The sequence below is a fragment of the Ranitomeya imitator genome, chromosome 9 (genome assembly GCF_032444005.1).
Source record: "Ranitomeya imitator isolate aRanImi1 chromosome 9, aRanImi1.pri, whole genome shotgun sequence".
In the NCBI taxonomy this organism is placed as follows: Eukaryota; Metazoa; Chordata; class Amphibia; order Anura; family Dendrobatidae; genus Ranitomeya; species Ranitomeya imitator.
Genome location: NC_091290.1, coordinates 74,504,499 through 74,518,027, shown reverse-complemented (window position 1 = coordinate 74,518,027; position 13,529 = coordinate 74,504,499). Strand labels below are relative to the sequence as shown.

At 37.6% G+C, this 13,529-nt stretch overlaps 8 non-coding genes across 8 annotated transcripts; all 8 read right to left on the bottom strand.

The window, feature by feature from the left end:
• Window positions 1-225: 225 nt before the first annotated feature.
• On the bottom strand, window positions 226-297 carry TRNAQ-UUG (transfer RNA glutamine (anticodon UUG)). The gene has a single exon. It is a non-coding gene; the product is annotated as a tRNA-Gln (tRNA).
• A 660-nt stretch (window positions 298-957) lies between these two features.
• On the bottom strand, window positions 958-1,039 carry TRNAS-AGA (transfer RNA serine (anticodon AGA)). The gene has a single exon. It is a non-coding gene; the product is annotated as a tRNA-Ser (tRNA).
• A 1,689-nt stretch (window positions 1,040-2,728) lies between these two features.
• Window positions 2,729-2,810, bottom strand: TRNAS-AGA (transfer RNA serine (anticodon AGA)). The gene has a single exon. It is a non-coding gene; the product is annotated as a tRNA-Ser (tRNA).
• A 957-nt stretch (window positions 2,811-3,767) lies between these two features.
• On the bottom strand, window positions 3,768-3,839 carry TRNAQ-UUG (transfer RNA glutamine (anticodon UUG)). The gene has a single exon. It is a non-coding gene; the product is annotated as a tRNA-Gln (tRNA).
• A 4,805-nt stretch (window positions 3,840-8,644) lies between these two features.
• Window positions 8,645-8,716, bottom strand: TRNAQ-UUG (transfer RNA glutamine (anticodon UUG)). The gene has a single exon. It is a non-coding gene; the product is annotated as a tRNA-Gln (tRNA).
• Window positions 8,717-9,380: 664 nt separating this feature from the next.
• Window positions 9,381-9,462, bottom strand: TRNAS-AGA (transfer RNA serine (anticodon AGA)). Its single transcript has one exon. It is a non-coding gene; the product is annotated as a tRNA-Ser (tRNA).
• A 957-nt stretch (window positions 9,463-10,419) lies between these two features.
• TRNAR-CCG (transfer RNA arginine (anticodon CCG)) lies at window positions 10,420-10,491 on the bottom strand. Its single transcript has one exon. It is a non-coding gene; the product is annotated as a tRNA-Arg (tRNA).
• A 659-nt stretch (window positions 10,492-11,150) lies between these two features.
• TRNAS-AGA (transfer RNA serine (anticodon AGA)) lies at window positions 11,151-11,232 on the bottom strand. The gene has a single exon. It is a non-coding gene; the product is annotated as a tRNA-Ser (tRNA).
• Between the last annotated feature and the right edge of the window lie 2,297 nt (window positions 11,233-13,529).

The window sequence follows — 13,529 nt, the reverse complement described above, 5'->3', positions numbered from 1 at the left end:
ACAATTCGTAAGAGTGTTGTATCTTAAAGTCAATTTTAAGTTTCAGTAATCCTGCTTCATAGGTGGATTTGGCCATACAACTCAAAGTGATCACTCCATGGATGTTTGGAACATTCAAATCTTTTTTTGGCATGTTGATTTTAACTCTCTTTTTATGTTAAAACTTGGGCACAAGAGAACTCAGAGTAAGCAGAAAAACTGAAACATATGTACAAAGATCTGCCCAGGTTCCACTGAGATTTGAACTCAGATCGCTGGATTCAAAGTCCAGAATGCTAACCATTACACCATGGAACCACATGAAAAAACACCTGGCTGCAGTTTTTGTGCTAAAAAGCACATTTGAACTCATGAATGAAGGTGAATACAGGCTCTAAAGCTGTAGTGCAAATCTACAATTAATACACAATGGTAAATTAATATCTCCTAAACTTTTATTCCACAAGTGTGCCAAGGGTTCCATGATATCTCAACAAGGACAATTTTAAATGTTGATGAAAAGTGGCTAGTAAATAGAGTGCTGGATCTGTTACTTGGAAACAGGGTAAGAAAAAAAATAATTGCAAAACTTATACTGTTAGAAAGCTGTTCATCCAGAAGTGGCTAAAAAATTTTCATTGTGTGGTAAAAAGTTTATTCCAAGAGATAATTCAAGGTTGTTGCAAATCAAAGTGCATGTCCCAGTACATCTGCCACAGCAGTGGTCTGTGACTACTAGACAAAAGAGGGAGAAGCACCACTTACCTGGTGGCACTCATGGCGCTTCTTTTAATTAGTGGCTTGACGCACGTGGGATGCAGCGTCAGATCGGCTTATAGAAAATACATCCAAAAATCAAGTCAGTCTGGTTCTAGAAACCCTGTCTAAATTTTGCATATCACCTTCATGTGTGATAAACCAGGACACACGCAAATTTATCTTCTCAGGTAATCAGACAAAAAACTATAGGAACATATTCGTAGTCGGCAGGATTTGAACCTGCGCGGGGAAACCCCAATGGATTTCTAGCCCATCGCCTTAACCACTCGGCCACGACTACTCAGACATTGACCAATGATGAGTTTCACACACCTTTTCTTATAGCACCATGATCAAGAGCAGTGATTATCCCTTTGGAAAACATCTCAGAAAATAGAAACAAAATTCTAGGTACCAGTAAAATATAAAAATCTGATTTAAAGTCATCATCAATGGGAATCATGTTCAGTTTAAGACTTTTACCTCTTTATAAGGCGGATTTTCAGTGGGTCCACTCCAAAATCATCCTGAAAATTACTCTGAAAATGCTGAAAACACTGAACAAATTAGTTTCCACGTAGAATAGTCTTGCTGTTCATATGATCAGGCTTTTGGGTGTCTTTTAACCACATCAAGTTTCCAAAAATGCCAAGCGGTTAACTAAAATAAGCATATCATTCTTCAGGTGTTTTTCATTTCGAATAGCTCCATACTTATAATACAATTTAATGGGAAGGTTAGAAAAACTCCTTCAAGGTTCCTGAGTGACTTTTAGTGCGTTTTGTGAGCTACAAAGAAGCGCCACAAAAATAGACTCAAAAGGTTCCCAAAATAATTTTATAAAAATACCACCAAAAATGTTTGCAAACTGCTTTAGGAAATTCTGAAAAACAAAAGAAAAGATGATTCAGGAAGAAAACGCCAACAATTCCTGAAGCCATTTCAGCTTAAAATCCTTGTCAGTTTACAACACCTGGAAAAAGTGTTATGTGAACATTGACATAAATCATAAGGTATGGTTGCTTTGTGTGACACAATTCGTAAGAGTGTTGTATCTTAAAGTCAATTTTAAGTTTCAGTAATCCTGCTTCATAGGTGGATTTGGCCATACAACTCAAAGTGATCACTCCATGGATGTTTGGAACATTCAAATATTTTTTTGGCATGTTGATTTTTACTCTCTTTTTATGTTAAAACTTGGGCACATGAGAACTCAATGTAAGCGGAAAAACTGAAACATATGTACAAAGAGCTGCCCAGGTTCCACTGAGATTTGAACTCAGATCGCAGGATTCAGAGTCCAAAGTGCTAACCATTATACCATGGAACCACATGAAAAAACACCTGGCTGCAGTTTTTGTGCTAAAAAGCACATTTGAACTTATGAATGAAGGTGAATACAGGCTCTATAGCTGTAGTGCAAATCTACAATTAATGCACAATGGTAAATTAATATCTCCTAAACTTTTATTCCACAAGTGTGCCAAGGGTTCCATGATAACTCAACAAGGACAGTTTTAAATGTTGATGAAAAGTGGCTAGTAAATAGAGTGCTGGATCTGTTACTTGGAAACAGGGTAAGAAAATAAATAATTGCAAAACTTATACTGTTAGAAAGCTGTTCATCCAGAAGTGGCTAAAAAATTTTCATTGTGTGGTAAAAAGTTTATTCCAAGAGATAACTCAAGGTTGTTGCAAATCAAAGTGCATGTCCCAGTACATCTGCCACAGCAGTGGTCTGTGACTGCTAGACAAAAGAGGGAGAAGCACCACTTACCTGGTGGCACTCACGGCGCTTCTTTTAATTAGTGGCTTGACGCACGTGGGATGCAGCGTCAGATCGGCTTATAGAAAATACATCCAAAAATCAAGTCAGTCTGGTTCTAGAAACCCTGTCTAAATTTTGCATATCACCTTCATGTGTGATAAACCAGGACACACGCAAATTTATCTTCTCAGGTAATCAGACAAAAAACTATAGGAACATATTCGTAGTCGGCAGGATTTGAACCTGCGCGGGGAAACCCCAATGGATTTCTAGTCCATCGCCTTAACCACTCGCCCACGACTACTCAGGCATTGACCATTGATGAGTTTCACACACCTTTTCTTATAGCACCATGATCAAGAGCAGTGATTATCCCTTTATAAAACATCTCAGAAAATAGAAACAAAATTCCAGGTACCAGTAAAATATAAAAATCTGATTTAAAGTCATCATCAATGGGAATCATGTTCAGTTTAAGACTTTTACTTCTTTATAAGGCGGATTTTCAGTGGGTCCACTCCAAAATCATCCTGAAAATTACTCTGAAAATGCTGAAAACACTGAACAAATTAGTTTCCACGTAGAATAGTCTTGCTGTTCATATGATCAGGCTTTTGGGTGTCTTTTAACCACATCAAGTTTCCAAAAATGCCAAGCGGTTAACTAAAATAAGCATATCATTCTTCAGGTGTTTTTCATTTCGAATAGCTCCATACTTATAATACAATTTAATGGGAAGGTTAGAAAAACTCCTTCAAGGTTCCTGAGTGACTTTTAGTGCGTTTTGTGAGCTACAAAGAAGCGCCACAAAAATAGACTCAAAAGGTTCCCAAAATAATTTTATAAAAATACCACCAAAAATGTTTGCAAACTGCTTTAGGAAATTCTGAAAAACAAAAGAAAAGATGATTCAGGAAGAAAACGCCAACAATTCCTGAAGCCATTTCAGCTTAAAATCCTTGTCAGATTACAACACCTGGAAAAAGTGTTATCTGAACATTGACATAAATCATAAGGTATGGTTGCTTTGTGTGACACAATTCGTAAGAGTGTTGTATCTTAAAGTCAATTTTAAGTTTCGGTAATCCTGCTTCATAGGTGGATTTGGCCATACAACTCAAAGTGATCACTCCATGGATGTTTGGAACATTCAAATATTTTTTTGGCATGTTGATTTTTACTCTCTTTTTATGTTAAAACTTGGGCACAGGAGAACTCAGTGTAAGCGGAAAAACTGAAACATATGTACAAAGAGCTGGCCAGGTTCCACTGAGATTTGAACTCAGATGGCTGGATTCAAAGTCCAGAGTGCTAACCATTACACCATGGAATCACATGAAAAAACACCTGGCTGCAGTTTTTGTGCTAAAAAGATCATTTGAACTCATGAATGAAGGTGAATACAGGCTCTAAAGCTGTAGTGCAAATCTACAATTAATACACAATGGTAAATTAATATCTCCTAAACTTTTATTCCACAAGTGTGCCAAAGGTTCCATGATATCTCAACAAAGACAGTTTTAAATGTTGATGAAACGTGGCTAGTAAATAGAGTGCTGGATCTGTTACTTGGAAACAGGGTAAGAAAAAAAATAATTGCAAAACTTAAACTGTTAGAAAGCTGTTCATCCAGAAGTGGCTAAAAAATTTTCATTGTGTGGTAAAAAGTTTATTCCAAGAGATAATTCAAGGTTGTTGCAAATCAAAGTGCATGTCCCAGTACATCTGCCACAGCAGTGGTCTGTGACTGCTAGACAAAAGAGGGAGAAGCACCACTTACCTGGTGGCACTCATGGCGCTTCTTTTAATTAGTGGCTTGACGCAGGTGGGATGCAGCGTCAGATCGGCTTATAGAAAATACATCCAAAAATCAAGTCAGTCTGGTTCTAGAAACCTTGTCTAAAGTTTGCATATCACCTTCATGTGTGATAAACCAGGACACACGCAAATTTATCTTCTCAGGTAATCAGACAAAAAACTATAGGAACATATTCGTAGCCTGCGCGGGGAAACCCCAATGGATTTCTAGTCCATCGCCTTAACCACTCGGCCACGACTACTCAGACATTGAACATTGATGAGTTTCACACACCTTTTCTTATAGCACCATGATCACGAGCAGTGATTATCCCTTTGGAAAACATCTCAGAAAATAGAAACAAAATTCCAGGTACCAGTAAAATATAAAAATCTGATTTAAAGTCATCATCAATGGGAATCATGTACAGTTTAAGACTTTTACCTCTTTATAAGGCGGATTTTCAGTGGGTCCACTCCAAAATCATCCTGAAAATTACTCTGAAAATGCTGAAAACACTGAACAAATTAGTTTCCACGTAGAATAGACTGGCTGTTCATATGATCAGGCTTTTGGGTGTCTTTTAACCACATCAAGTTTCCAAAAATGCCAAGCGGTTAACTAAAATAAGCATATCATTCTTCAGGTGTTTTTCATTTCGAATAGCTCCATACTTATAATACAATTTAATGGCAAAGTTAGAAAAACTCCTTCAAGGTTCCTGAGTGACTTTTAGTGCGTTTTGTGAGCTACAAAGAAGCGCCACAAAAATAGACTCAAAAGGTTCCCAAAATAATTTTATAAAAATACCACCAAAAATGTTTGCAAACTGCTTTAGGAAATTCTGAAAAACAAAAGAAAAGATGATTCAGGAAGAAAACGCCAACAATTCCTGAAGCCATTTCAGCTTAAAATCCTTGTCAGTTTAAAACACCTGGAAAAAGTGTTATGTGAACATTGACATAAATCATAGGGTATGGTTGCTTTGTGTGACACAATTCGTAAAAGTGTTGTATCTTAAAGTCAATTTTAAGTTTCGGTAATCCTGCTTCATAGGTGGATTTGGCCATATAACTCAAAGTGATCACTCCATAGATGTTTGGAACATTCAAATCTTTTTTTTGGCATGTTGATTTTTACTCTCTTTTTATGTTAAAACTTGGGCACAGGAGAACTCAGTTTAAGCGGAAAAACTGAAACATATGTACAAAGAGCTGCCCAGGTTCCACTGAGATTTGAACTCAGATGGCTGGATTCAAAGTCCAGAATGCTAACCATTACACCAATGAACCACATGAAAAAACACCTGGCTGCAGTTTTTGTGCTAAAAAGCACATTTGAACTCATGAATGAAGGTGAATACAGGCTCTAAAGCTGTAGTGCAAATCTACAATTAATGCACAATGGTAAATTAATATCTCCTAAACTTTTATTCCACAAGTGTGCCAAGGGTTCCATGATATCTCAACAAGGACAGTTTTAAATGTTGATGAAAAGTGGCTAGTAAATAGAGTGCTGGATCTGTTACTTGGAAACAGGGTAAGAAAAAAAATAATTGCAAAACTTATACTGTTAGAAAGCTGTTCATCCAGAAGTGGCTAAAAAATTTTCATTGTGTGGTAAAAAGTTTATTCCAAGAGATAATTCAAGGTTGTTGCAAATCAAAGTGCATGTCCCAGTACATCTGCCACAGCAGTGGTCTGTGACTGCTAGACAAAAGAGGGAGAAGCACCAATTACCTGGTGGCACTCATGGCGCTTCTTTTAATTAGTGGCTTGACGCATATGGGATGCAGCGTCAGATCGGCTTATAGAAAATACATCCAAAAATCAAGTCAGTCTGAAAATTACTCTGAAAATGCTGAAAACACTGAACAAATTAGTCTCCACGTAAAATAGACTTGCTGTTCATATGATCAGGCTTTTGGGTGTCTTTTAACCACATCAAGTTTCCAAAAATGCCAAGCGGTTAACTAAAATAAGCATATCATTCTTCAGGTGTTTTTCATTTCGAATAGCTCCATACTTATAATACAATTTAATGGCAAGGTTAGAAAAACTCCTCCAAGGTTCCTGAGTGACTTTTAGTGCGTTTTGTGAGCTACAAAGAAGCGCCACAAAAATAGACTCAAAAGGTTCCCAAAATAATTTTATAAAAATACCACCAAAATGTTTGCAAACTGCTTTAGGAAATTTTGAAAAACAAAAGAAAAGATGATTCAGGAAGAAAACGCCAACAATTCCTGAAGCCATTTCAGCTTAAAATCCTTGTCAGTTTAATACACCTGGAAAAAGTGTTATGTGAACACTGACATAAATCATAGGGTATAGTTGCTTTGTGTGACACAATTCGTAAGAGTGCTGTATCTTAAAGTCAATTTTAAGTTTCGGTAATCCTGCTTCATAGGTGGATTTGGCCACACAACTCAAAGTGATCACTAGATGGATGTTTGGAACATTCAAATCTTTTTTTGGCATGTTGATTTTAACTCTCTTTTTATGTTAAAACTTGGGCACAGGAGAACTCAGTGTAAGCGGAAAAACTGAAACATATGTACAAAGAGCTGCCCAGGTTCCACTGAGATTTGAACTCAGATCGCTGGATTCAGAGTCCAGAGGGCTAACCAATACACCATGGAACCACATGAAAAAACACCTGGCTGCAGTTTTTGTGCTAAAAAGCACATTTGAACTCATGAATGAAGGTAAATACAGGCTCTAAAGCTGTAGTGCAAATCTACAATTAATACACAATGGTAAATTAATATCTCCTAAACTTTTATTCCACAAGTGTGCCAGGGGTTCCATGATATCTCAACAATGACAGTTTTAAATGTTGATGAAAAGTGGCTAGTAAATAGAGTGCTGGATCTGTTATTTGGAAACAGGGTAAGAAAAAAATAATTGCAAAACTTATACTGTTAGAAAGCTGTTCATCCAGAAGTGTCTAAAAAATTTTCATTGTGTGGTTAAAAGTTTATTCCAAGAGATAATTCAAGGTTGTTGCAAATCAAAGTGCATGTCCCAGTACATCTGCCACAGCAGTGGTCTGTGACTGCTAGACAAAAGAGGGAGAAGCACCACTTACCTGGTGGCACTCATGGCGCTTCTTTTAATTAGTGGCTTGATGCACGTGGGATGCAGCGTCAGATCGGCTTATAGAAAATACATACAAAAATCAAGTCAGTCTGGTTCTAGAAACCCTGTCTAAAGTTTGCATATCACCTTCATGTGTGATAAACCAGGACACACGCAAATTTATCTTCTCAGGTAATCAGACAAAAAACTATAGGAACATATTCACAGTCGGCAGGATTTGAACCTACGCGGGGAGACCCCAATGGATTATCTAGTCCATCGCCTTAACCACTCGGCCACGACTACTCAGACATTGACCATTGATGAGTTTCACACACCTTTTCTTATAGCACCATGATCAAGAGCAGTGATTATCCCTTTGGAAAACATCTCAGAAAAAAGAAACAAAATTCCAGGTACCAGTAAAATATAAAAATCTGATTTAAAGTCATCATCAATGGGAATCATGTACAGTTTAAGACTTTTACCTCTTTATAAGGCGGATTTTCAGTGGGTACACTCCAAAATCATCCTGAAAATTACTCTGAAAATGCTGAAAACACTGAACAAATTAGTTTCCACGTAAAAAAGACTTGCTGTTCATATGATCAGGCTTTTGGGTGTCTTTTAACCACATCAAGTTTCCAAAAATGCCAAGCGGTTAACTAAAATAAGCATATCATTCTTCAGGTGTTTTTCATTTCGAATAGCTCCATACTTATAATACAATTTAATGGCAAGGTTAGAAAAACTCCTTCAAGGTTCCTGAGTGACTTTTAGTGCGTTTTGTGAGCTACAAAGAAGTGCCACAAAAATAGACCCAAAAGGTTCCCAAAATAATTTTATAAAAATACCACCAAAAATGTTTGCAAACTGCTTTAGGAAATTCTGAAAAACAAAAGAAAAGATGATTCAGGAAGAAAACGCCAACAATTCCTGAAGCCATTTCAGCTTAAAATCCTTGTCAGTTTAATACACCTGGAAAAAGTGTTATGTGAACATTGACATAAATCATAGGGTATGGTTGCTTTGTGTGACACAATTCGCAAGAGTGTTGTATCTTAAAGTCAATTTTAAGTTTCGGTAATCCTGATTCATAGGTGGATTTGGCCATACAACTCAAAGTGATCACTCCATGGATGTTTGGAACATTCAAATCTTTTTTTGGCATGTTGATTTTAACTCTCTTTTTATGTTAAAACTTGGGCACAGGAGAACTCAGTGTAAGCGGAAAAACTGAAACATATGTACAAAGAGGTGCCCAGGTTCCACTGAGATTTGAACTCAGATGGCTGGATTCAAAGTCCAGAGTGCTAACCATTACACCATGGAACCACACAAAAAAAAAATTACATGGCTGCAGTTTTTGTGCTAAAAAGCACATTTGAACTCATGAATGAAGGTGAATACAGGCTCTAAAGCTGTAGTGCAAATCTACAATTAATACACAATGGTAAATTAATATCTCCTAAACTTTTATTCCACAAGTGTGCCAAGGGTTCCATGATATCTCAACAAGGACAGTTTTAAATGTTGATGAAAAGTGGCTAGTAAATAGAGTGCTGGATCTGTTACTTGGAAACAGGGTAAGAAAAAAAATAATTGCAAAACTTATACTGTTAGAAAGCTGTTCATCCAGAAGTGGCTAAAAAATTTTCATTGTGTGGTAAAAAGTTTATTCCAAGAGATAATTCAAGGTTGTTGCAAATCAAAGTGCATGTCCCAGTACATCTGCCACAGCAGTGGTCTGTGACTGCTAGACAAAAGAGGGAGAAGCACCACTTACCTGGTGGCACTCATGGCGCTTCTTTTAATTAGTGGCTTGATGCACGTGGGATGCAGCGTCAGATCGGCTTATAGAAAATACATCCAAAAATCAAGTCAGTCTGGTTCTAGAAACCCTGTCTAAATTTTGCATATCACTTTCATGTGTGATAAACCAGGACACACGCAAATTTATCTTCTCAGGTAATCAGACAAAAAACTATAGAAACTTATTCGTAGTCGGCAAGATGTGAACCTGCGCGGGGAAACCCCAATGGATTTCTAGTCCATCGCCTTAACCACTCGGCCACGACTACTCAGACATTGACCATTGATGAGTTTCACACACCTTTTCTTATAGCACCATGATCAAGAGCAGTGATTATCCCTTTGTAAAACATCTCAGAAAATAGAAACAAAATTCCAGGTACCAGTAAAATATAAAAATCTGATTTAAAGTCATCATCAATGGGAATCATGTACAGTTTAAGACTTTTACTTCTTTATAAGGCGGATTTTCAGTGGGTCCACTCCAAAATCATCCTGAAAATTACTCTGAAAATGCTGAAAACACTGAACAAATTAGTTTCCACGTTAAAAAGACTTGCTGTTCATATGATCAGGCTTTTGGGTGTCTTTTAACCACATCAAGTTTCCAAAAATGCCAAGCGGGTAACTAAAATAAGCATATCATTCTTCAGGTGTTTTTCATTTCGAATAGCTCCATACTTATAATACAATTTAATGGCAAGGTTAGAAAAACTCCTTCAAGGTTCCTGAGTGACTTTTAGTGCGTTTTGTGAGCTACAAAGAAGTGCCACAAAAATAGACTCAAAAGGTTCCCAAAATAATTTTATAAAAATACCACCAAAAATGTTTGCAAACTGCTTTAGGAAATTCTGAAAAACAAAAGAAAAGATGATTCAGGAAGAAAACGCCAACAATTCCTGAAGCCATTTCAGCTTAAAATCCTTGTCAGTTTAATACACCTGGAAAAAGTGTTATGTGAACATTGACATAAATCATAGGGTATGGTTGCTTTGTGTGACACAATTCGTAAGAGTGTTGTATCTTAAATACAATCTTAAGTTTCGGTAATCCTGCTTCATAGGTGGATTTGGCCATACAACTCAAAGTGATGACTCCATGGATGTTTGGAACATTCAAATCTTTTTTTGGCATGTTGATTTTAACTCTCTTTTTATGTTAAAACTTGGGCACAGGAGAACTCAGTGTAAGCGGAAAAACTGAAACATATGTACAAAGAGCTGCCCAGGTTCCACTGAGATTTGAACTCAGATCGCTGGATTCGGAGTCCAGAGGGCTAACCAATACACCATGGAACCACATGAAAAAACACCTGGCTGCAGTTTTTGTGCTAAAAAGCACATTTGAACTCATGAATGAAGGTAAATACAGGCTCTAAAGCTGTAGTGCAAATCTGCAATTAATACACAATGGTAAATTAATATCTCCTAAACTTTTATTCCACAAGTGTGCCAGGGGTTCCATGATATCTCAACAATGACAGTTTTAAATGTTGATGAAAAGTGGCTAGTAAATAGAGTGCTGGATCTGTTACTTGGAAACAGGGTAAGAAAAAAATAATTGCAAAACTTATACTGTTAGAAAGCTGTTCATCCAGAAGTGTCTAAAAAATTTTCATTGTGTGGTTAAAAGTTTATTCCAAGAGATAATTCAAGGTTGTTGCAAATCAAAGTGCATGTCCCAGTACATCTGCCACAGCAGTGGTCTGTGACTGCTAGACAAAAGAGGGAGAAGCACCACTTACCTGGTGGCACTCATGGCGCTTCTTTTAATTAGTGGCTTGATGCACGTGGGATGCAGCGTCAGATTGGCTTATAGAAAATACATACAAAAATCAAGTCAGTCTGGTTCTAGAAACCCTGTCTAAAGTTTGCATATCACCTTCATGTGTGATAAACCAGGACACACGCAAATTTATCTTCTCAGGTAATCAGACAAAAAACTATGGGAACATATTCGTAGTCGGCAGGATTTGAACCTGCGCGGGGAAACCCCAATGGATTTCTAGTCCATCACCTTAACCACTCGGCCACGACTACTCAGACATTGACCATTGATGAGTTTCACACACCTTTTCTTATAGCACCATGATCAAGAGCAGTGATTATCCCTTTGGAAAACATCTCAGAAAATAGAAACAAAATTCCAGGTACCAGTAAAATATAAAAATCTGATTTAAAGTCATCATCAATGGGAATCATGTACAGTTTAAGACTTTTACCTCTTTATAAGGCGGATTTTCAGTGGGTACACTCCAAAATCATCCTGAAAATTACTCTGAAAATGCTGAAAACACTGAACAAATTAGTTTCCACGTAAAAAAGACTTGCTGTTCATATGATCAGGCTTTTGGGTGTCTTTTAACCACATCAAGTTTCCAAAAATGCCAAGCGGTTAACTAAAATAAGCATATCATTCTTCAGGTGTTTTTCATTTCGAATAGCTCCATACTTATAATACAATTTATTGGGAAGGTTAGAAAAACTCCTTCAAGGTTCCTGAGTGACTTTTAGTGCGTTTTGTGAGCTACAAAGAAGCGCCACAAAAATAGACTCAAAAGGTTCCCAAAATATTTTTATAAAAATACCACCAAAAATGTTTGCAAACTGCTTTAGGAAATTCTGAAAAACAAAAGATGATTCAGGAAGAAAACGCCAACAATTCCTGAAGCCATTTCAGCTTAAAATCCTTGTCAGTTTAATACACCTGGAAAAAGTGTTATGTGAACATTGACATAAATCATAGGGTATGGTTGCTTTGTGTGACACAATGCGTAAGAGTGTTGTATCTTAAAGTCAATTTTAAGTTTCGGTAATCCTGCTTCATAGGTGGATTTGGCCATACAACTCAAAGTGATGACTCCATGGATGTTTGGAACATTCAAATCTTTTTTTGGCATGTTGATTTTAACTCTCTTTTTATGTTAAAACTTGGGCACAGGAGAACTCAGTGTAAGCGGAAAAACTGAAACATATGTACAAAGAGCTGCCCAAGTTCCTCTGAGATTTGAACTCAGATCGCTGGATTCAGAGTCCAGAGTGCTAACTGTTGTGAATTCGGTGGCTGAATTCACTCCTGTGGTCACAAGTGGTACTGCAGCTTCTGAGCTTCCTCCCTCAGGTGTTCTGGTGAGCTCGTTAACTGCTTCATTACTTAACTCCGCCTGATGCTGCTATCCTTGCTCCTTGTCAATGTTTCAGTGTTGGATCTGAGCTTCTCCTGATTGTTCCTGTGACCTGCTGCTCTGTATAGCTAAGTGCTTTTTGCTTTTTTGTTGCTTTTTTTCTGTCCAGCTTGTCTTTTGTTTTGCTGGAAGCTCTGAGACGCAAAGGGTGTACCGCCGTGCCGTTAGTTCGGCACGGTGGTTTTTTTTTGCCCCCATTGCGTGGCTTTGCTTTAGGGTTTTTTGTAGACTGCAAAGTTCGCTTTACTGTCCTCGCTCTGTCCTAGAATATCGGGCCCCACTTTGCTGAATCTATTTCATCCCTACGTTTTGTCTTTTCATCTTACTCACAGTCATTATATGTGAGGGGCTGCCTTTTCCTTTGGGGAATTTCTCTGGGGCAAGTCAGGCCTATTTTTCTATCTTCAGGCTAGCTAGTTTCTTAGGCTGTGCCGAGTTGCCTAGGTAGTTGTTAGGCGCAATCCACAGCCGCTTTTAGTTGTGTTTAGGATAGGATCAGGTGTGCAGTCTACAGAGTTTCCACGTCTCAGAGCTCGTTCTTGTATTTTTGGGTATTTGTCAGATCACTGTGTGCGCTCTGATCGCTAAGCACACTGTGTTTCTGGATTGCCTTCATAACACCTGTCATTAGCAGCAAACATAACAGTACATGGAGCCAAACTAATGATTCTCAATAGAGGGAAAGAAAAAGTTCTGACATCATTTTTTTTTTTTTCTGCTCTGTGTTCACTTTTTTTTTTCCCCTAGACATTTGGGTGATTCTGGACACAGGTGTGGACATGGATATTCAGGGTCTGTGCTCTTCAATGGATAATCTCGTTATAAATGTACAAAAAATTCAAGATACTATTGATCAGAAATCTATGTTAGAACCAAGAATTCCTATTCCTGATTTGTTTTTTGGAGATAGAACTAAGTTTCTAAGTTTCAAAAATAATTGTAAGCTATTTCTGGCCTTGAAACCTCATTCTTCTGGTAATCCTATTCAACAGGTTTTGATTATTATTTCTTTTTTGCGCGGCGACCCTCAAGACTGGGCATTTTCTCTTGCGCCAGGAGACCCTGCATTGAGTAGTGTCGATGCGTTTTTCCTGGCGCTCGGATTGCTGTACGATGAGCCTAATTCAGTGGATCAGGCTGAGAAAAATTTGC